Here is a 23,219-nt window from a genome sequence, read left to right as displayed (position 1 = left end):
TTTCATGTAAATTGGGAAAAGAGGAAAGTTGGCAAAAATGTAGGTAGTGGCCATGAAGGATGTATTGCACCCAGGGGCCTGCTAGTGTAGGAAGGAGTTTGTTGGGCAGTGTGTCCCCATGTGCAGGGTCATCAGTAAAAGGAGCTCAGCTGTCACGCTGTCCTCACTGTGGTACTTTCCTAAGTTTCCCTCCTGTTCCTCTAAACTCATGACTTGGGCAACAAATGCAGTCATTTGGAGCAGTCAGCAGGGAGTTAAGCTTTGGGCAGACTACATACCACACACCAAGCTTAGTGGAATTGCAGAAAAGCAGACTTCAGGGCAGAGAAATAACAATGAGATCCTAGGTAACAATGCAAGATGCTAAGGCTTAGCATCCTGGTTGCAGCCTGCCTTGTTCTGCCTGTCTGTGCTGGGGAAAAATGGCTGAATGAACGTGGTTTAATAGTTTTGTCAGACCTCTGATGTTTATTCTAACATATGCTTGTTAATCAAAAAAGTAATAAACTTTTTATTAAAATGCATTGGCTGCCCAGAATCTTAATGTCCTTTTGTGCGTTTATTGAGGGGTCAGGCTTGCTTAAATTCAGCACATTATTATTTTTTTTTTTTTTAGCAAAATTGTTTTATTCCTTCTAAAATGTGCAGCCCTTTTCTCCCTGGTGAGTTCTTAAACACCTGTTAATTTCCTTCCAGGGGCTGAACATGAGAGAAAGCGTTTGAGAACTAAATGGTGACCATACTTAGCTTCTGATGTAACTTTTTGGGAAGGCAGGTGGGGAAACAATGGCACGTAATAGGATCTTATATTCATTTAGGTTTTTTTCTTTATTACATTACGTGCAGCAGTTGTTGACTTATTCAGTCTTTTTGAAGAAGTCAGTGCTCCTTTCTAGCTTTTTCTTCACAGTGACCGCTTACATTTCTTGTAAAAATTGTGTTCTATTTGATTGGGACTCAAACTTATTTTGAGAGTGCAGACGTCACCCTTGTAAAGAACAGCATGCATTTTGGAGTTGGCAGGTCCTTTGGTCCTATTAATTATAACTTGTCATTAAGTTATGATCACCACAGTGTAGGCTGTTTCTGTGTTGCAGTTCACTTTCTTTCTGAAGCAAATATCAACAGCTAAAACTCTTTCATTAAATACCCAAAGCTGAAATATATATAAGATGTATTGACACCAATTATTGAGGGTTTTTTAGTGAGATTTTACAGGGAATTAACTGTGACTAGCAGTGAGTTTTTTGAAGTGTTACGTTGTTTTGACTGCATAACTAATGATGTTTTAATAGATGTCAACTCTTAGGAAAACACAAAGATCAGAGATGAGGGTGGATTTTTCAAAAGCACAGAGGATAATTGGATATCTGACTCGCATCAAAAGTTAATGTGACTTGAGTGCCAAGGCCTTTTTGTGCCCTCAGAAAGCTGAGTGGTTACTGCTTTCACCCATGCACCATCCAGTCAGAGTTCCATCTACGTTCCCTTTTACTTTATATTTTTTATTTTCTTTAGCATTTGTTTGGCAGTTGAAAAACAAAACTGTGAAATGAGAGATTTCTGTGGATTAAGGTCTCATGGGTGCAGTGTCACAGTACGTACTGCCTGGTTACTTCTTGAGTCCCTGCTGGGAATGTCAGCTGGTTGGCTCCTTGGCTTACTATGGTCTTCTAAAAGGCTTAAACTTTGGATAGCCAGATGTATCCAAAGTGACCAGCCGTGTAGCTATCAATTGCATGTAGTTTCTTGGGAGCAGTTTGATTTGAACTTCTTTTTAAAAATCTTTTTAAAAAGTAGGGTTCCTTTGGCTAAGTAGTTACAATAGATCCCTGCTGGCAGTAAAAGGAACAACCAGACATCAAGCCTTAGATGTGAAGCTGTTATAGAAGACATCACTTGTGATTAAGACTTGCTTAGATTTTGCCTTCATTCATGCTCTTTTTCCTGATGCCTATCACTGTTTTGTTCTTATTCTTTCTTAGTAACTAAGGTCAGCGCCCATGCTGGAATCTCACTTGATCACACACTTCAATAATTTAATGGTTTTTCCTCTCCTCAGCTGTATATGCACTCCTTTTGTGGAAGCTCTGTGTACGATCCAACAGCTGAGTCAGCAGGAGTTTCCCTTGACTTTTGGTGAGGTCTGCGGAAAAATAATGATGAACACTACAAATGCAGACACAACTTCTAGCGGGCAGTGTCCCTGGTGGACAGGCTGATTGCTTGGAAACATTAATCAGATAAATGCTTCTTAGTTTCTTCTCTGATGTAAGGCCAGAAGATGATGTCTGTGAGAATAAACGTATTTCTCTGACTGACCTTCTGCAGACCTTGCTTCCCTCTTTCCTCAGCAATGCCAATGAGAACAGCCACAGTGAGCATCTTCACAGCCCCACTTTGCCCACACTCCAGCACTGCCCGTGCTGCCTTTTTTTAGGACATTCTGTAAGAAAAGGGTAAGCTTAGAAACTTCACAGAATGGCCTGGGTTGGAAGGGAGCTCAAGGATCATGAATCTCCAACCCTCCTGCTACAGGAAGGGCCACCAAGGCCACTTCTTTGCGTTGCCTTCCATTTCTGACTGAAGTTCTGTGCTGGAGGTGGTGCCTGCATCTTAGGGATAATAACACGGTTAGCAGCTCTCATGAACTCCCCTGAGTCTGCTCAAATTATTTTTTGAATCAGTTTATTCTTCTGGCATCCAAACATCCCAGAACAGTGAGATCCAAAGCTTAATTCTCCTTAAGCCTGCGATGGCATGTGTTGAAAACTTGTTTGTTTTTGCTACTAGTATTTGGTCTACTAAATGATACTCCTCCATACAGTTTGTTTTTTGTAACTGAATGATGCCTTGTGTGTCTGTAAGATTTTAAGCTTGCTGCCTGTAGGTTAGGGATAATAAACAATGGTGAATAGCCATTACTTTTTTCCCATCTTTGTGCTGCCTACATTTCACATAAGCACCTTATTTTTGTATTTGATTGTTTGATGACTCAGTCTATACAAGCACTCTTAAAAGCAAACCTTAATTGTTGTTGCTCTGCTCTGGACCTTCCCTGGTTTTACAGTTATTTTCTGGAATGGGAAATAGTGCTGTGCCCAGTCTTTCAGAGGGAATGCACCATTGCCTGTTCCACACCTTACCCAGGGCCGTTGTGTGCTTTATTTCCTCACGTTGTACTCATCTCCTTCATCAGAACTGAATGTTTTTTTTTTTTTTTTTTTCCATACTGCTCCTCCAGAAGACTCCATGACCCCCTTCTGAAATGGTAATAACTACGTTAGGAGTGTTCAGTTGTTCTGTGTACCTAAGGTTGTGTCTTCTCTAGCTAAAAGAACGATGTGCTGCCAAGCCCAAACCTGAGTCAGGATATGTGGCATCATCCACCTTTGTGTAGTCAATAGTGATGGTTTTATCTATAGGCTTTCTCGTTGCTCTGGAAGAGTCTTCCCCACTGTATTTATGTGCATCTGTTTATTCCATTGATTTTATAGCTTCTCCCTGTTTAAATATTTGATTAAGTTATGATTCTCTTGGTGTTACAGTGAACTGAAAATGGAAGTGGAAGATGTCAGGCAATGGATTTTTCTCAAACCTTATTTGTTCTGGGCAAGGGGAAAGGAAAGAGCAAGAGAAGAGGAGAGGAGCAGGCAGTGAAACGTGCATCTGTGTGCCTTTGGACAGCTCTGTTTTGTAGTGCTCTGTATGCAGGCAGCTGGCATTGCACATCCATTCACTTCTGCTGCTAAATATCTTTCTGGTCGTTGAGGAAAGAAATAACCTTGTTTGTGAACAGTTCTGCTTACCTTTAAATAAAAGTAACCAAGGTTTTTCTGCACCTTTGTTAATATCTGCTGGAGTTAACCTCGTTCTATTATTTCTGTAGGGAGTGTTTGAAATGGCTTTTCCTGCAAACCAGCAGCGTTCAGTGGGACTTGAATGAGTGACCCAGAGAAAGCTTTTTTTTCCCCTCTTGTTTAGTTGGGATGGCAAAAACAACTTTAAAGCTGCTTTTAATAAGACTTTAATGGTGGTATTCTGTATCATCTGCCTCTTTCTGAGCTGGAGCAGCAGGTCTGGCATAGCAGAGCTCTGCTGAGAGGCCTGGAGCACCTGATGCATTGTCTTAATTTCTGCTGGCTGCTTTAGGGAATTGTGTGCACACAGGTACGTCCTCTTTGGTTTTAATTAGAATTTTAAGGTGTTTGCTGCTTTAACTCCTGGCCACAGTTGTGGGTGCAGCAGTGTCAGAAGGACATAAAACTATTAGAAAGCCTCCAAAGGAGAGCTGCAAAGATGGGGAAGGGGCTGGAGGGCACAGTGTGTGCAGAGCAGCTGAGGTCCCTGAGTTTGTTGGGCTCAGAGCAGAGGAGCTGAGGGGAGGCCGTGCAGTGATAGCAGTGTAATGGGCAATGGGCTGCCTGTGTCAGCTCTATCTGTCTCTGTTTCTTTAGCAGCAATGAGGAGAGCTGAAGGTGAGGCTGCTGTTAATGCTTTTCTAGGAAATTTACTTGAGAGCTATGTGATTTTTTTTTTTTTAAATTCCCGTTTTTGGAACATATAAGTTTTACTCCAGTGAACTTTAAAATTGTAATCAAATTGTGCGTGCATTATTTTTATTATGCGCCTCTATCAAATAATCTGTCATCACCTTCACCAATAAAAACAAAAACGGACCTGAAATTCAGCTCCTTTGGAAACTGCAGCCTAAAGCAAGAGCCCTGTGAGTTGCTAGAAGGAACATCTGTGTTCTTCCATCTGTGTTCTTCCATGCTGCTGACTGAATGTTTCATTCAGCACTGCAATTTCCATTTCACCATTCTGTGCTTTGGACAATCTCCTGTTTTTTTCCTGCAAAAAAAGTTCCTGTTTCTATCTTAGATGTGGAGTTGGCTAATAACTGCCATTCTCACTGAGTTAAGAGGTGGAAAGAAAACTTATCAGCTCTGTCATGGACCTTTTCCCAACCTTGCTGTGTAATGCCCATCTGTTGACCGGAGCGATGAAATGAATGATGGGAGACTTGTAAAGCTATTGAAAAATATATTTTTTTCTTGTTTCCGTTTATTGTAATAAGAAAAAATAGGTCATTAAAGCTGTTTTATAAACATGAATGAGCTAGAAAATATTATGACAGCGTAAGTTGCTAAAGATACAGAAATGAAATTTTTAGATGAGATTTATCTTCTTACTTTAATTTGTACTCCTGCTGTACTGTAAATGTAATAACCATCAAAATGAAAAATGCAACAGATTGATAATACCATTGAGTTTTAATTAAACCACTGAATTGAAAAGGGCCCAGATGGATAACTGGAAAATGTAGTTATAACCCTGGTATGAAAAATGCTGGATTGCTACTGATATGTCTTGTAAATAAATGCTATGCCAAAAATAACCTCATTTTTAGAACAACTTCCTAAAATTAATCATTTAAGTTTCTAAAACAGATGGTTTCTGGATTTTTATTTAATTTAACTGCCAAACACTTATTACCCTGGATCAGGAGCTGTGCTTTTAACAAATCCCTGTCCAGGAGCCCAGTCCAGTACTTTGGAGTCCCAGGAAACACAGAGGTTGTGCCAAAGTGTGTGCAATCTGAAATATGTGAAATCACCGCTCAGTCTATTAAAATGTTGAAATTGCATTACTTTGGCACAAAATGACTCAAGTCTTGGAACTTGGGATAATGTTTAAAACACCACCAAAGTAAAATCGGATCTTCTGCTGTGGAGTTTTCAAATTATATTTTAAGTGGAGATTCTTAATTGAAAGTTAGCTACAACTGAGACCTTTCTTCCCTTGTCAGAGTACTGCAGTTAATATTTTGTCTCTAAATGAGTTGGCATTTGTATTCGTGTGCACAAATAAACACCAAAAAAACCCAAGTTTTTCCAGTTTTATTTTCTGGTGAGGATTTTGGAGGTTATTATCAAAGGGAATCTTCATCTTCAAGTTACGCTGTAGGTATCTAACAGCCAAAAAGCACAAGTCAAATTAAATTAGCTATGATCAAATCCTAAAATTAGCATAGAAAGTTGCAGAAATCAATACCTTGTTACCTTCAAAGCTTGTTATCTGTGCCTTCTCGTGAATTAATTTTTGGAAACTTTACACTAAATGATGTAAAAATTGATCTAAAGATGAAAAAAAAAAAATTGTGATCAATAACTTTCTTCTGGTCAGAGAGAAATTCATTAAATTTGGTATGTATTACATTGCCACATATTCTTACTGAGTGCTGTTCTAATCACTGCATTATTCTTGACTGAGAACACATTAGCTGTAAAAATTCATGAAATGAGAAACAGGACATTATAAAGATTTTCTCTGGCTATTGTCAGTAATGAGTTGTGCAGAAAAGTGGAACACATTCTCATTGCTTGTAGAGTTGTTTGTCTGGCATTGTTTTACACTTAAGCATGAATAACTTAACTTTTTTGTTGAAAGTCATTATTTTCCAATAAACTGGGAGGAACACAGAATACTTTTCTTTCCCCTAGATAGAGGTGATGTAACTTTTTCTCTTCTGTGTCCAGCATCTCTCTCATCTTCAAGAGAAAACCAAAATGTTGGGTAAGAATTAGGAGGTTTGGAGCGCATCATTTGAAGTAGTTGGAAAAGATGAAGTTGCTGTTACTTCCTTGGCTGCTCCTGCAGTGATTTCAGTGGGGTGTCAGCAATGCTTTGAGTGACTCTGCACGCCCATCACTGTGCCTGGCTGGGGTGGCTCAGGGTGAAGTAGCAAGTGAGGACTGGGCAGAATCTCCTCTTTTAACGTGGAAAAGCTGCGCCCTCAGGCTCTTCAGTCTCCTCTGTGCTGTGTGGTTCTTGCTGTGGTGTGCTGCTGCCTACACCTGGAGCATCCTTCCTTTCCTGATCCACAGAGTGCATGTTGGTCCAAATTAAATTGTTTGAAGAAGCTGTCTGGCTGAATGTGGCAGCAGTGAGGGGCAGTGAAGCACTTGCCCGCGTTTGGAGTGCCTATGGAGCCCTTCTCTAAGGAAAATCCCTTGTTGCACTGATTATTGGTTGTGTTTTCTTGCTGTGTTTTGCAGACTGCCAGAGTTTTCTCCTGTCGTGCTGTCTGTTCTCTTGCCCTTCTGTCCCTTTTTGGTTCTATTTTTCATGTTACTTTTGATATGTTTTGAGCATACCTCGGCTTCTGTATGGATGCCACCCAGCTTAAAAGATTGGAGTCGTTGCTATTTTACATAATCTACTTCTCTACTACTTGAGTTTATTTTGATGATTGAGGGGAGCCTACACATTATGTAAGCTGAACAGCAAATATGGCTTCCTATCGACGAGAGGCAAAAACACAATCTTGCAGGAAAGAGGAAAGCATCTCTTTTACATGGAATAAGAAATAATTGAGACTGAATGAATTGTCAGAAAATGCTGCTTAATAAATTTTGACTGATGGTTAGTACAAGTGTAATAAAGAAAATCTGTTTTCTGTCTATCTTGTGTCACAGAATACAGGTAGAAATGTAAATCTACTATTTAAAGCAGCATCTATAAAACCAATGTGATACTGTGCTTGCAGGTGTGTACTAATTAACTATATATGTTTTACCCTTAAAACAGTTCATATGCTCTTCATGGAAAACTATTTCCAAAGGAATAATGTAGACTTTTTCTGAATCTCATATGTGTTTATTTGAAGGAAAGTAGTGAAGTGAATGGAAGGATTGCCAATTCCTTGAGGAAATCCATCTGAGGTTAGATGAAACCCAGGTAACTCCCTTTATTTCCATGTTGGTTTTGGAGTAGTTGTACTTAAATCACTGCTGTTAGTGGGATTCTACTTCTAAACTGGGGCTTCTGCTGGATATGCATCAGCAGGAATGAAAAGGAAAAATATATGTTCTTTATTACTGGAATCAGAGTCAATCTCTGGAAGTGCAACATGACCATCAGTTAGCAGCTTCATAATTGAAACTTTCCTGCTCAGGGGAGCAAAGTACCCAGTGTGGGCTGCAGCTGCTGAGTGGGGGAATCCATCACGAGCATTTTCCAAACATGACATTTTTTGATGCAAGGTACTTTACTACAAATGAATTGAAAACTGCAGTAAAGTATTTCGTAGTGTTGGCACAGCCTTTATTCTGTGAATCAGATGTTATTTATGCTTAATTCATGGTGTCTTTAAGAATATTTTAATAAAATCTCTGTAACATCCCAGTTTTGCAGATGTCTTTTAAAAAGAGTTATTCCCTATGGCTGCATGAGTACGGGTGTCACTTTGTAAGCATTTCACTCCAGCAAGACTTCATGCCTCTGTTGGCAAATGAAATGGTGTCCAAGGGCAGCTCTGGGATGCCAGCCTTACTTTGCCTTTCGTAACTTCGAATTAATCATGTTCTCAGTTTCCTGATGGTTGAAATGCAAACATACTGATGTTATGCATGCAGCTTACAAAATGTGCACATCAGTTATCTTGCAGAAACTTTACAGACTTCTTACTAAAAAAAAAAAAATAAAGTGGGGTGAGTCTGTTATTTTAACCGAAGTCACTGTTAAATTGAGCCAAGCGTCTGACATTGTGTTATAGGAAATCATTTCAAATTTAGTCTTTTTTTTTTTCTGTCTCCTCATCCTTGTGCAGGTTCACTGATGCATCATCATGCCTTGCACTTGTTAATTTGTACTAACGGGTCTTTGAAGTACATTTTTTAGGGGATGAAGATCATTACAGCTTGGAAATGTAAATAATGTTTACTGATGTATTGCAGTTCATATCATTTACATATTATGACTTAAAAAAAAAAAAAAAAAAAGTAATTTTCTCATGCATATCATTTGAGTATCCCCCCTGCTGCCTGACAGGGAATGGGGTCGGGGTGTCTGGGATCTCCTTATCCCTGCTGTGATGATGTGTCCTGTAGGGAGTCAGGTTGTTAGGTGATATTAGTCTCTGGAAGGTTTGCTTTGTTTCTCTTTTTTCTCCTCACACCTGCAGGCCAGTGTGTTCTTTCTATAACACTGGAAACCCCTAATTCTTCTACTCCTACAGCTGTCTCGTACCTTCCTATTTGCCCTATGAGGCAGTTGTGAAACCTGATTAATACCCTGAGTTGCGCTTGCATGAAAAGCACTGCTTATTTTTTCATGTCTTTAAGACGTGTATTGAATTTCTCAGTAAATCTAAATTTCCTCGTGCTGCCCTCCTTTAGGTGCTGGATTAAGTTGGAGTTAATGGATGGAGAAATGTAGCCTTGGATTTGACATTCAGGAGAGTAATGTGTGCCTGTGTGCAGTAGCAACGTATTTTAATCCAATGTTGTTATGTTTCAACTGCTGGAAGAACTTTTTTATCGAGAACTTGAGGAAGTGATGGAAGTGGCTACAGCAGGATGCTGCCTGCGTGGGTGGTTTCTTTTGATATAACCTGCAATTGAGACATTCTGAAAGAATTTTTTAATGAAAGCATGCTATCTTTTCTGTGTCTGCTCCTATGACATTTAAACCCAGGAAATAAAGAAGGGCATTTAATCCTCCATGCTTAAGAGATGTAAGAACAGTCTGAATAACTAACTCTGTACCTGAAGAGTGTAAGTTGCCTTTAGTAGAAGTGAAATTGCTTAAGACCTCCAAGTGACATATTTTAGTTACCTTTACCTATGATCTTCTTTAGCTATCACTATTTCTTAATTCCTTTATAAAGCAGCTGTCTTGTCTGAAATGTTCCTGACAACCTATTGAGTGAAGGATAAAATCAAATACAAAATAACTGCATGGTGAAGTACAGGACACTTTTATATTCGGTAGAAATTACTGATGAAAGTGGTGGTACGCTTAATAATAGCAAGCACTTGATGTGATGAAAAGTAGCATGGATTCTGTGATGTAGATGAGGGAAAGAGAAAGAGAAAACGGCAGCTTGTGAAGTATTCTGAAAAAGATTTTGGCTGTGTTGGGAGGAGAAGAGAGCTTGGAAGCTGTGTTGGAAGCAAAGCAAGCTTTGGTGGATAATTACAAAGCACATGTAACACAGCCATGCTGGTAGAGCATCTGGCTTAAGCTACTGGCACTCTTGCTTTATGGAAATGCTTGTACTCATATAGGCCATCTATTCTTTTATATGTATTATATTTATATATCTGTGTGTATACACATACATTTATATGTGCATATATGTGTACTTGGGACCTGCTAAGGTATACAAACAACTTTCCTTCAAAAGTGTTGTAAAAAAGCTGAGCAGACTTGGAGACAGGAGGTGAGAGGGCATCTGAGCTCTCACTCAGGAGGTAAGAGCCAGGAAGGTGGAAAGAGTTTCCTGTATGTACAGTGAGGCCTGAAGCTCTGGGGGTTTCATTGCCAACAATTAGAGATGATGGGCAGAAGATGGAGAGATCCTGGAGGTGGTTCATGGAAAGAAGTTTTGAATGAATGGGAATGCTTTTAATGTATAAAGGACATTTTTTTAGAGTAGAAAAATCCTCTGGCGTTGCAAAATAATGGCAAAAATGTCTTTTCATGAACTGAGCAATATAGCAAAAGAAAGTTATTTTTATTTTATGCAAAGTTTTGATCAAACAGCATTTGTACTAGTTTTCCATCTGTAGCAAACCTTTCTAAACAGTGACTCATCTGTTTCAAATTGCTGCTTTGTTTGCACATTTATAAATTCAGTGTTTGTGTAATGTGGATCGTTAAAGAAATACACTTGCCTTCTCTGTGTGCTTCAGCTTTTCATGTGTTAACAAATGGCATTTGGTGACTTGCTGATCATTCAGTTCATGGAAGGGAAAGCAACCGCATCTAATAAAGGGGAACTGGTTGTACTTCAACTTGAAATCAATGACAGAAGTTTCCTGACTGCTTAAAGGGAGGTAATGTTGGGTTGTGGTATTAGCCTGGAAAAGCCCTAAGTATGTGTGCTGAATCCAATGTAGTTGCATCAAATCCAGTTTTCTTACCTAATTGACTAAAATCATAAGAAGAATCTTAATATTCTCTTCTCCTTGGGTCTTTTTCTCTTGTTCTTTCCCATCAGCATCACCATAATTTCCCAAATTGTTCGACCTCTGTTCCCCATATCTAAAGTTAAAATACATAGAAATTCTTCAGCGCTGTTTGTATGGGCCCCATTGTAATAGTTTGGTTCTCTTACTCATTTTCATTTTGTCTTTGAGTCGCTGCAATAATGAACATTTTAGAATGCTTCAATAGCAACATCAGCCATCGAGTTCAAAGATGCAAACAGATTAAAGTTGTACCCACTGCCTGCTTTACCCACTCTGCCAACGTGCTATTTTACACCAGACTTTGAAAATCATTTAGTTGATTGATATAGCAATAAAGAGACCTTTAATAGCAACCAAGATAAAAAGCTTTGCCTAACACCCTTTGTCATGTAATAATGATCCTTGCAGGATTTCCAGACGTTCTTAAACCATAACGCACAAAAATGCTGTTTGACAAAACTTTGCACTTTGAAGATTTCTTATAGGATGAGAAGACCAGTGGGGGGAAAAAAAAAACAACAAACCCTCAAAGGCTCCTATTTCCTCTCGTGACATCTATGATTGCAAGAGAATTTGGAATCAAGTGAAATCAGAAGGAAAATGAGCATAAAGCGTGTTGTCTCTTTTTTTGGAATAGAGTTATTTTCCACTTCATAGTGTCCATTTTACTGCTTTTTTCTTTATTAAATAACTTCGATCATTATTTCAGGCATTTATAAAAGTTGGGCAGCAATTAAAAGGTCAGACAATATTTTGTGACTTCCTTATTTGGATTTCTTACAACTCTAAACCTATTTGAATGCTACAGATTTGGTCTGAGTTTACTTTTTTGGGAATTGCATGCCCGTAGCCAAGGGCAAATTTCTATCTGAGAGGTAATTGTTCCCTTAACAGGGAAAGGGAAACCTTCATGCCTTTGTTCTGCACCTTGATTCAGAGAGGAGAGGATGCAGCAAAGCCAGTGGTAAACCTCATGTGGTGTTGTGTTTTTAGCAAGTGTTTACTTGGAGGTAACAAGTGTGCAATGTTGATAATGGGCAAAGGGGAAAAAGGCAGGATGGCAGAACGTTACATACTTCTTTCAGCTGAGGGAATTGGACGCAGAAAATTGAGAAGTTTGCATGGCTGAAGTTTATTTTGAGGCAGGCAGTAACATTCTCGACCTTTTTGTCCCTAGATTTTCAGTTAAAGTGAGCTTGGCACTCTGCCCTGAAGTGTATTATATAGAGAAGACCATGGAGGGGGTTTGAGTTACTGAGTATGTCCAATGAACACATATGTTGTGCAGAAATATTGGAGAGATAGGTGGCTTGTGAGATCACCAGACATAAAGGAGAAAGAATTGATTTAAGCTGGTAAGCCAAGGATTTTGCTATTCTGGTGCATCCAGTTTGCTTTGGTTGGTATAAGAAGAATGCAAGATATGGTTAGGAGCAGCATTTAAAAACACTAGAATTTTAATGCTGTTTCTTGAGGGGCAAAGCAGGATTGCCAGAGCAGAACTGAAGGTGAAATATGTGAGAGCTTAGTACTTGGGCTGGATGGAGAGCAGGGGGATGGCTGAGTTGAAAATCATTTTGAAACACAGACCTGAGGTGACCTGTTGCTTGGGTCTCTGCCGGTAACTCACAGGAAAAGACAAAGAAGGCAGCACGTGAAGGCATGTGTGTGCTTTCACTTTTGGACCCAATTTCATATCTTTAGTCTTTTCCTGTCTATCCCCATGAATCTTGTCAGTTTTCAGCATGTTGTGGCCCAGTATAGAGCATTTCAGCATTTACTTTCCAGGGATAGCTAAAGGCTTAAAAACATCTCAGGTAATTAATAATGTATACCTCCTTATAAGCACAGAGTTTATGCTCCTTATGCCTACAAAATATTTTAAAAATTCTCCCCTAAATTGGAAGTGACTTAGAAATACAGATTCATATAGAAACAGCCAAAAAATCCAGGGCTATTTAGAAAGCCTGGCTCCATCCTCACCTTTGTGTTGCTGAAATAGCTTCTATGGGAAGAGGTCTGAGGATGGGCACGGCTGGTGCTGTGTGCTGCTGGAGAAGCCATCAGTGGCTGATGCTCAACATCAGCAGGGGCTCTTCGTGTGGGGCCCCTTGCACATGTGAGTACCACCCATCACATCAGCTTTAGTGCTTTGCTGTTACAGGAGGAGCTGAAGTGTAGAAGTGTCTTTAGGTTGTGCCACTTCAGTAAGGACTAGTTATGTGTGATTGCTCCTCCTTATGGGTCTGCATTCTCCTGGAAGTCAGTTCAAAGAAAATATGTGAAATAAGTGCTGTGAAATTGCAGGGCAATAGTAAGATGCAAATTCCTGAATATCTCTGTAGGACATTTAGACATAATATTCTGCCTTTTGAGAACACTAGTTCGTTTTGGTTTGTAAACCAGCCACTAATACGAGGTGATAAAGTGATTTCCATTTCATAGGGAACAAGTTATTTGTCCAAATGTGGAGTTGAAGAAACTGTTCCTTTTGAACTTCTGTTCATGGAATTGCATATCAGACCAGAAGGAAAATGCCTGAGGTGCTAATATTTAATTGGCATTGAGTCATACTGCTGGCATAGAATTTCCTTTTCTTTTTTATCCTAAAAATATAGAACAAATATATCTAAGCATTCTAGTGGCTTTGACAGGCATTGAATCAGACTTCATAGCATTCCATTTTGGGATGAAGCAGTCTTCTGTTTTGGCACCAATCATTAAGCAAAAAAAGTTCCTTACCTGCCATTAAAATATCTGCCAAACAGAATTACCTGATATGTGATACATTAACTTTGAGATTGTCAGTTTTCTTTCTGAGTCTTTGGTGTATATACGTATAATATTGCTAATACTTTAATGCTGAAAGATTTTAATAATTATTAGGATTATAATTTGTTGCAGTTCATAGTTGGCAAGTGCAATTAACAGCAAAATAGTGGTTGCTCCAGATGCTGCTACAATTAGAGGGACGCTACTGGCTGCTTCAAATAAATTGCCAAACAGAGGCAATACTGATTTACTAGCAGAAGTCTTTGATTTTCTATGTGCTTTCTCAGACAAGCAGAACTATTTGAAATTAACATTTACTCTGTATAGCATAACATTTACTCTGCATAATGCAAACTGCAGCGAGCTGCTATTAAGTAAAACTGAGGTGCCTGCGTGTGGGTGTCCAGCAGGTCTGGGGAGGGTCAGCACCACTGCCTTGAGCTGAGGGCCATTGATTCAAGATGATTTCAATGCCCTCTTCAAAGAACAAAAATTAAAATCGGGGAACGTATAATTTAAAGAGAAGTGGCTCCATTTTATCCCCTTCCCACCTGTGCTGTGTCTTTGGCTCCAGAAATCCTTGGGCTTGGCAGTCCCAACTTGTGCTCTGGGGAGGATGCTGAGCTCTGTGGATAGAGCAATGGGGAAAAAAAGTCTGTGCCATTTGGGAGTTAGCGCTGTAGATGGGGAATTGTTGCTGTTTCAGTTCTTGAGTTGTCACTGGAAAACAGGATTAGAAGAGGATGGATTTCTCTAAGCCTCAGGAGAAAAGCTATCACTGTGGAATATTGACACAAGAGGAAACGCGTATCTTCTGTACTATTAGGCATACTTAGGAAAACAGTTCACTGTCAGTCACAGTTTACAGTTAGGAAATTTATGTAAATCACTGGAGCAGTCTGAGGAAGGCGTTTTGTGTTGGAGTGAACCTATTCCCACTCTGCTTTTCTGCTGGCTCCTTGGTTCCTGCCAGGCACTTTAAGGCTGCAAAGCTGTCTTTGCTCTGGGAATGCTCTCTGCCCACAGTCTGGTTGTCCCGAGTCTCTGGTGTCAAATCTCCTGTGCCAGTAGTAAAGCAGAAGCGTGCTGCTTTGTATGCCAGCTGGTGTATGTTTTCCTGATTGGCTTTTTCTTCCTACAGAGTCAATTTTCTGAGGTCTGTGTTTGTTCTGCTGTTGGTGCTGAGGAAAGGTAAGATATCTTCCTCAGAGCTGGTATTTTTCAGTTAGTTTCTCTCCAAGCTTTGTCTGGTATTTCAGCTCCTGGACTTCGCTCAACGGAACTACAAAATGATTAAGAAGATGACAGTGGTGTAAGCAGTAGTGGAATTTTGTCTCTGTCGTTTAGAAACATCTGTGTACACAGCCATCCAGTGTACACTGACTTAATAAAGATTTATTTCTCAAAATTCTACATTTTTGGAACAGCATAATATTATCTTAAATGCGAGATGTTAAATCAAAAGACACTCCAAAGGGAGCAAATGCAACTGCAACAGTGTGGCAGGGATAAGATATTCTCAAAGTGATTACTCAGGTTCTCAGGGGAAACTGGAGGGGAACTATGAAATGGGAAATAAATCACATTCTGGCAGCCATCAGTGTGCTATATATTACTTTTCTTAAGCAGGTCTTGGGGTAAAAAGCATAGTAAGCCCTGAAAGGCTCTTGTCTGGGCAGAAAAAGAGAAGGATGACAATAGAGGGAGAATGACAGGATTGGAACAGAATAATTTGTTGTACCAGCTCAGAGGTGGAGGTAAGAGGTATTCAAAAATGTATAAAAGAACAGGATAAGATGTATGTTCATAGAATCCATTCAGGTATGCTTTTTATTGCTTTTACCCTCCAATCTTCATGTTAATACCTTCGGGTGAGGGAACAAACAATTATTTATGTTGTGAAGAAATGGTTTTTTAGGCTCGTTTTAATAGGAAGCGTCACAGTGTTGTGAGAGAAAAAGGATTAGAGGGGTTGTGTTAACGTGGCTGGGAAGCAGACGACAGCAGAGAGCTGTTTTGAGAATGGGAGATTGCATCCAGGAAGAGGAAAAGGCTGGGTAACCTGTTCCCCAAAGAGGTGGATGTCTGGGGAGCTGGGAGGCGAGTCTGGAAATCAGCACTTGCTGCTACTTTTAACAGCTGCTGATTGTTTTAACTCAGATGTTAACAAAAAATCTATTGAAAAATTCATGCAGTTTGTTTTAATTTATAGTTTGGAATAATTGCTGCAAACTGGTAGGCTCCCTTTTGGTTATGAGCTCTCACCATTTTCGTATCTCTCCCTTGAGATTTTAATTGCATTAAGAAATGATTGGCCTTAATAAACTTCTACAGCCTGTAATAATTATAATCAAATAAGATATCCACATATAAAGCATAAAATTATGCTGAAGCAAATGCTTCCTTGATCATTAATTAGTGAACTATCAAAGGCATTGTTGCAAAGGGTAGTCATTTTGTTCTCTTCAGGATGAAGTCCGACATCTCAAATGTGGAGTATATTTTTATTCCAGTTATTCTTGCATTAGGAAGTACATTTCAACGTGTATTTGTTGAATACTATCTGCTGCATATATTTTTTTTGCTTTTCATGTATGAAGATACTTTCAGTAAGTACATTTAGTTCTTTTATTAAGGCTGTTATTATACAGTGCTTTAGGAAACAGATAAATGAATGGGACTGCTGTCATTGAAAGGTAAAGGTGGTGTGTAAAGGCAATAGAAGTTTGGCATAGGCAGTACTTGTAGAAACCATAGAGAGATCTTGCTGACATTTTGTAAAGAGTTGATGTCCGGTGGCAGACTGTGGCAGCACAGGGCAGTGAAATGATAGGGAGGGAATGACAAATGTAAGAGGATTGAACCCAAAAAGACTGTCAAGGGTTGGGCCTCCACGTTTGGCAGTTTGGGTTGCAGAATAATGGAGGCTTTGCAGCTGGTGATGCTGGGGTACCAATTGGAATTCTACCAACGTGGGTTTTGTAACATAAAATGCAAGTTTAACAGCTGTGTGCTTCCTATTTCTGGAGCCCTTAGAGAAGTAGTGGAACCACAGAAAGCAAATGCAGAGGGACTGATGGGCTCATCCCTCGTGCTCTTGGAAGGTGCTGCCACCAAGGCTGTTCATTGCAAGCACAGCTTTATTTACAAAGAATGCCATCGAGATCTAAAGATGAGGAGCACCACTTATACCCAGTTATCATTATCTAATGGTAGATGGTTCTCGTGTGCAGTATCAAGATAGGATGTGATATTTCTGTCTTATGGTAGCCTCCCTCTAGTTAAGTGGGCATCACGGCTGTCTGAGTTGCACGAAGGCTTTGATTCCTAAATCCTATAAAGTGGATTTAGGTCCCAGTTTCCCTTTTATTGATTAAAAAGTTAAATTTAATTGCTTATGCAGTCTCTCTTTCTATTTTACTCATTTTATCAGTGAAATACAGGCCCACATCTTTGACTTCAAACAGTTCCATTTACATAATCAGCACATTTACCATTCTCCCTCTCAGTTTACTTATTGGTTGAGCTTGCCTGCCTGCCATGTGATCTGACCACAATGGCTAACCACTCCTTGGTGATAATTTACATTATTATTGTAATATGGATTAGGCATCAGTTGGAAGCGAGTCCGAGTCAATACCAATTTTTTTCCTGTGACATCTTAAAAGAAATTACTTAACAGGCTGATACCCATTTCGAAATTCAGAGGCATTCCTTAAAATGTTTCTTGGCAAACTGAAGTTTATCAGTGAAACTCAGCAACTGGTTTAGCAGGCAGAATGTAGGGGATAAGGTTAGGGGATGAGCAGAGCAGGGATGTGTACTGTCTGATCACTGTGAATTGGTGCTAGCACTGAAATGACCAGAATGTGTCCCTGTCTTCTGCTTTGGGAGGTGATGCCTTGTGGTTGTGTCCATTGACTGCAGGCTGGGAGTCCTGTTGCTGGTACTCCCTGGGGCTGAGATCATGGGTGTTGTAGGTCAGATATTTGCCTTGGACAAGTGTTTTTTCTCCTTGATCTAGCAAGTGTATGTGGAGGTCATAAAAAAAAAAAAAAAAAAAAAAAGAAAAAGTAATGTAATGTTTTCTTCTCTTTATTTTGCCTGCCCATCCAATTCATTTGGCTGGGACTTGAATTCCCTCAAGAAAGGAAATACAAAAGATTTTACAGGAAGAACCAGCTGTTCTTCAACCCTGGGGCAAAGGATATACATCATGATCAGTAACCACCCAGCTTGTATTGGTGTGACTGGCACCTGCTGACTGGTTACAGCACTCTGACTGCTGAGTACCGTAATTCATTAGGGTCTGATGACACGTGGTTGTTACTACTGTGTGCTGCTTACATGTATTCTTGATGCTGAATTAATATTTTAACGTAGTTTATATAAACAGTTTAATTATGACTGCATGATTTAGCAGTCTTTTAAGGTGGCTATAAAATGGGCTTCTGAGCTCATCTGAAAGTTTTGATGGGGAAAATCAGTTTGCCCATAAATTATTAATTTTAAAACCCTACTGACATGTTATGGGTGGATTTATTCACATCTGAAACTTGAGGAGAGTTTTATATAGCAGTAACCTAAGGAAGAGTTTATAAAATGCTCTGCTCGATCTGGTCAGTGAAGATGTGATCCTCTGTCTTGTTTCATTACAGCAGTGGTAGGACTTTTGGACTGAGGTTGCGGAGATGAAAATACACAGAGCTGCATTGACTGTGAAAGAGAGTCCATCCTTCATAAAATTTTAAGTGGGTGTTTGTAGAGGTAAATTCTTTCTTCCCTGTCTTTGCAGGGCTTGTCCTTTTGTTATGCAAATTTCCTTTAGATAGTCTCCCAGTCACTGGGGGAGGTTTTCAAAATGCAGAGATGCCTGCTATGTTTTCTAGGATATATTTTTCTGTGGGGCTGCCTGTTAGCCTTTCTTCACTCGTGATTTAAGCAGATACTTTCTTTTGGGTATGCTTTCCTTAGGTCCATAGTGGAAAAGATGTACTTAATATCTTCAGTGCTTCAGGAATGGGATCAACCAAGCATCCTCCTGCATCTCACAATGGACGAGTTGGTCCTCTGCCTGATAAGTCTCATCCCATATTCCCACTTGTATAATTTGTACTTTCTATAATCACATTTTTATCACTGCTAACTAATTGCTACCTTAATTTTTGACATAACATGTTAAAAATGCCTTATGTGGCCAGAATCAGAGAGGAGGACATTGAAGGAATATCACAGTGGGCGTGTGGAGCAGGCTGCCTGGTGAAAAATAAGTTGGCAGTGAAGCTTTTATTATGCTTAAAATCTTGCTCTTGAGAAAGGAGGAAGCACACCTTAGGTACAGCATAACCAATTAATTATACTTAGCATAATTGAACTCCTAGGGGTCTAATCATTATTAGTCCAGCTCTAATTGTTTCAGAAAAAGAATAATAATGCAGGTAAAACTGTAATGCAAACACTTCTTGGTTTCTACTCATTTTCTTGGCACTGTGTTCACCCTGCTCTGCAGGGACCCAGCGTTTCATCCTGGTGCTGTTGGTCTGTCAGCATCCAAAGCCTTTCCCCAGGAGGAGCACGGTGCTCGTGTGGAGGGCTTCTTTTCACTAGGACCTACGTGAGGTTCATTTTCATTTGCACCTTTCTCTTTCTTACAATGCCACAACTCTATTTACAATATAAGATCTCTTTTTACTATGTTAGATGATGATTATTTTACTCCTCAAAGCAGTTTTGTCCAGCTCCAGGTGTCCGTGTGTTTCTGTAACTGAGCACTAGGGAGTTAGCTGTAGCTGTGGGTCTGTCTCTGGTCATCCCCTGTCTGCACACTGCCTGGTAGGAAGCTGCTTCTTGGTCTGGTAAAAGCTGATTTCATATGAAAATACATAGTGCTGTCATGTGGTATTTGGCATTATCAGAGGAATGTTCTTCGGGTGGCAGCAACCATTGTAACAGATACATTGAGAGGTAAGAAAATGTGGACTGAGTAATAATTAATAACGTGTGCTTACGTGCCTTAAAGTTTAACATAGGAAAGCGTTTAGTTGCTCAGTTTACCTGTCAAAACTGTTCTACTGGTTTAAATTAGAATGCTTTGGAGAATGTGAAGATAGTACAGTGGAATGGCTTGGGAAAAGTGATGGAGCAATAAACCTAACTGGTCTAATTGATGGAGTTGTTGGAGACCTTGAGGTAGGAGAACATACGACAGACCTGCCCTGCTTGCCCTTTCTTCTTCAGGGACTGATGTAGCAACAGCTTGCTTCTACTGTACAGGTTCTACTGTAAGAAAGGATTGCATGTGAATTTTTTAAATGCTATATCCTTTAATAAAAAAAAAAAGTTTTAAAAACACTTGAAGATTTTGCATATTATTAGCCATGTGCTTGCACTGCACTATGCTTTTTCGAGGCTACTTTTCATCTCTACAATAATATCAAGATCTGATGTAAACTGAAAGTCATTCTTGATCACCTGAGAAAGAACTGAAGTCATTTAAGGCTGATTTTTGAAGATGGTGAATATCTTGCATTAGGAAGAAGTTCTTTACTGTGAGGGTGGTGAGACACTGGAACAGGTTGCCTGTTGAGGCTGTGGATGCTCCCTCCCTGGAAGCACTCAAGACCAGGCTGGATGGGGCTGTGAGCAACCTGGTCTAGAGGGAGGTGTCCCTGCCTACAGCAGGGGGCTGGAACTAGATGGTCTTAAAGGTCCCTTCCAACCCAAACCATTCTATAATTATATCTTACATTTCTAAACTTCAAATAGGATAAACTGTAAATGTCCAAGCTCCCCTTTCTTCATTGATTTTGCTATTCAGCCAGTCGTTTCGATTTTTATATATAAAATATGTGGCTTACTGTTAAAAGGATTTCAAATCAAATTGGCTTTATTTACTTCAAAGTATTCTGAATAATGTTTATTGTGGGAATCGTAAGAAAGGAACAGACATTTCTAATAGAAGAGTATTTCCAAGTGGCTTGATTGAATTAAAGAACTCCCACTGGACTGAAAGCTCAAATAATAGCAGTTATTTTAGTGTCTTTAGTGGAATAACAGATTTTTCTTATTTGGCAGGACAACCACATTTATAAACAGCAGTGCGTTGTCCATCAATTGAGGAGGCAGAGAGCTTTTTTACTGCAGTAGATTATGGATGGATGTGCCATCTTTGCTGTAAAATTTTATTTTAATGAATCTGCTCAGGGAGCAAATTGAGAGTCAGGTTTCTTTCTGGAGGAGGGCAGGATGACCAGTCTGTTTCTCCAGGAGGCTCTTCCTCTATTGGTTGTCTTGCTATGGTGATGCCAGATCTCCACGTGCTGGCTAGAAAGCTGGATGGAAATTCTTATTCATAAAGAAGCAAATCAGAAACCCCTTTGAAATATACACTTAACAGCAAAGTTACATGCATGTGCATGCATTCTCTTCCTTTTATTAAATAAGTAATGCATTATTCTCTTAATCCAATGTGTTTTAAAATAGTAAGCAAAAAAAAGAGTATTTTCCTTGGCTTATCTTTTCTCCCCTGTGACCATTTTGGAGCTGGAGCAAACAGCTGTGTAAAGGTCCATATATCATAGCTTCTTCCTTCAGTAAAACGTCCTTCTGGACGTGAGGCTCTCTCACTCCTTTCGTTAAACTCTTGTGGCTTCAGCATCTTGGCCAATATTTGGTAACCAGTGGGATTTCAGGTGTGTGTAGTGTTCAACCTAGGTGTGACCTGAATTGAACTGAAAGCAGTTTGAGGCAGGAATGGCTTTTTATCTTCTTGAATCGTATTTGAACTTGTGGTCTCTTTTGAAGCATGCTGAAATTAATAACCACTACATTTTCTTGACAATACTGGTGAAGATAATGTGGGATTTCCATTATTCTTCCTGGTTTTTGTTTTTAATCATTTCCCAGTTACAATGAGGATGATGAATGAACTTCACCAAGAAATGATATTTTAAAACATTAGCTTTGCTGTCTTGGTGATACTGTGGAACAGAGGTGATTACCAGCTCTGATGCTTAATTTAAAACTGACTAAACATTGTACTTGGCCCCTGTGTATAAAGGTGAACTTGAGGCACACACAGTCTGTTTCATGGGCAGCTCTGGCAGTAGTGCCAATATTGGCTTTATTCTGCAGGATAAATGCTGAATTTGTATATTCACTCAGGGCTACAAGAGAGAACTCTTTCCAGTTGCATTTTCATGCAAATATCTTTATTTGCAGTGTAAAAAATTAGAACAATTAGGTACTCTTGTGTAAATTAGTAGCTCTGTTTATAAATATCGCTGCAATTGAAAGCAGGAGAAGTACCAGATGTGTAATTACATTAGCACAGATATTCTACAGAAAGCTGCTTCTGTGAAACAGGAACAAGCTTAATGTGAAAATCTTTGCTTTTGAGAGCATGCATGCTATGCACATCATTAACCTGTTAATTAGATCTGTTAAGGGCTACACTTGTTAAGCCTTGTTAAATGATTACTTGTGTTTAAGAACATTTGTTTCTAAACATCCTTGGTTAAAAAGGGTGGGCTAATGTTGAAAAAGCAGATGCTTAACTTTGAATGTAAAATACCTGTGCAACAGATGTGCACCCATAATTGGTATTTCTCCAAGTTACCATTCTTTTAATTCAAAGAATCACAGCACAATAACTTTGATAGCCACAGTGGCCACGTTTCCAAGTTAAATATCGCTCACCTCTGCTCAACAGAAGTCCTGAATGCTCCACACTGCCACATCTTGCAGTGGTTTTCAGGAAACATGGATCAGTGCTCAGCAAAGTCACCCTCAAGGTGTGTGTTCTCAGGTATTTCATCATCAGAAGGAGCTGGCTTTTGCCATGTGAAGGAATTTCTGAAAACTTAGGTAAAGACTGTTAGACTTCCTGGGATAGCTGAACACTATTCAGAAATGTGTAACTACCACAACTTCAGAACTGGCAAAGCATCTGCCAAAAGGCAATGAAGATCTGCCTGTGTTGCAGAGCCGACCTGAATAATTTGGTACATGATTTGAATAAATCACCTTTAGAACTGAAGCTCTATTTCAGATTTTGTTATTTTAGCCGTGCAGGTATTGAAAACCAACCCAAACCCATCAACAGCTTTTCTCTTTTCCTGTTATTCCCACCCTGGGACATGGGTTAATGTTCTGCCTGCTGTGTTGTTCACATATAAGGCTTGGGCTTTTGCTAATCCATTGACACAGATTTATGGCCAGGACTGCCCTACTCTCTCCTCTGTTTGTACTTACAGTGTTGCTGGTTTTGCCCTGGGGAATCTAGCTTAACTGAAAAAGAAACAACAACAACCCCCTCCCCCATAAAATTAAGAAACACAGAAACAAACAAAGTATAGTTCTGTGTGTTGTCATGCTTTATTGCTCTGTATCGTTGTAGCTTTTGTTCTCATTTGGGAGTTGTGTGCAGAGAAGCATGCAGGAGGTGGGCTGTTCCTCTGGGCTGGCTGT

At 39.6% G+C, this 23,219-nt stretch overlaps 1 protein-coding gene across 16 annotated transcripts in view; it reads left to right on the top strand.

Annotated features, from left to right (window-relative positions):
* Nucleotides 1–23,219, top strand: part of THSD7B (thrombospondin type 1 domain containing 7B) — a 291,273-nt gene that overhangs the window by 66,166 nt on the left and 201,888 nt on the right. Inside the window, exon 1 of one of the 16 annotated variants that reach the window (XM_090143553.1) lies at nt 7,682–7,743. The exons of the other annotated variants lie outside the window; for them this stretch is intronic. The gene's annotated coding sequence lies outside the window, so the exon portion shown is untranslated. Of the gene's footprint in view, nt 1–7,681; nt 7,744–23,219 lie in introns of those variants that run through there. 16 annotated transcript variants of the gene reach the window in all.

Source organism: Phasianus colchicus, chromosome 7 (genome assembly GCF_987193195.1).
Source record: "Phasianus colchicus chromosome 7, bPhaCol1.hap1.1, whole genome shotgun sequence".
In the NCBI taxonomy this organism is placed as follows: Eukaryota; Metazoa; Chordata; class Aves; order Galliformes; family Phasianidae; genus Phasianus; species Phasianus colchicus.
This window is presented reverse-complemented; position numbering and strand designations above follow the sequence as displayed.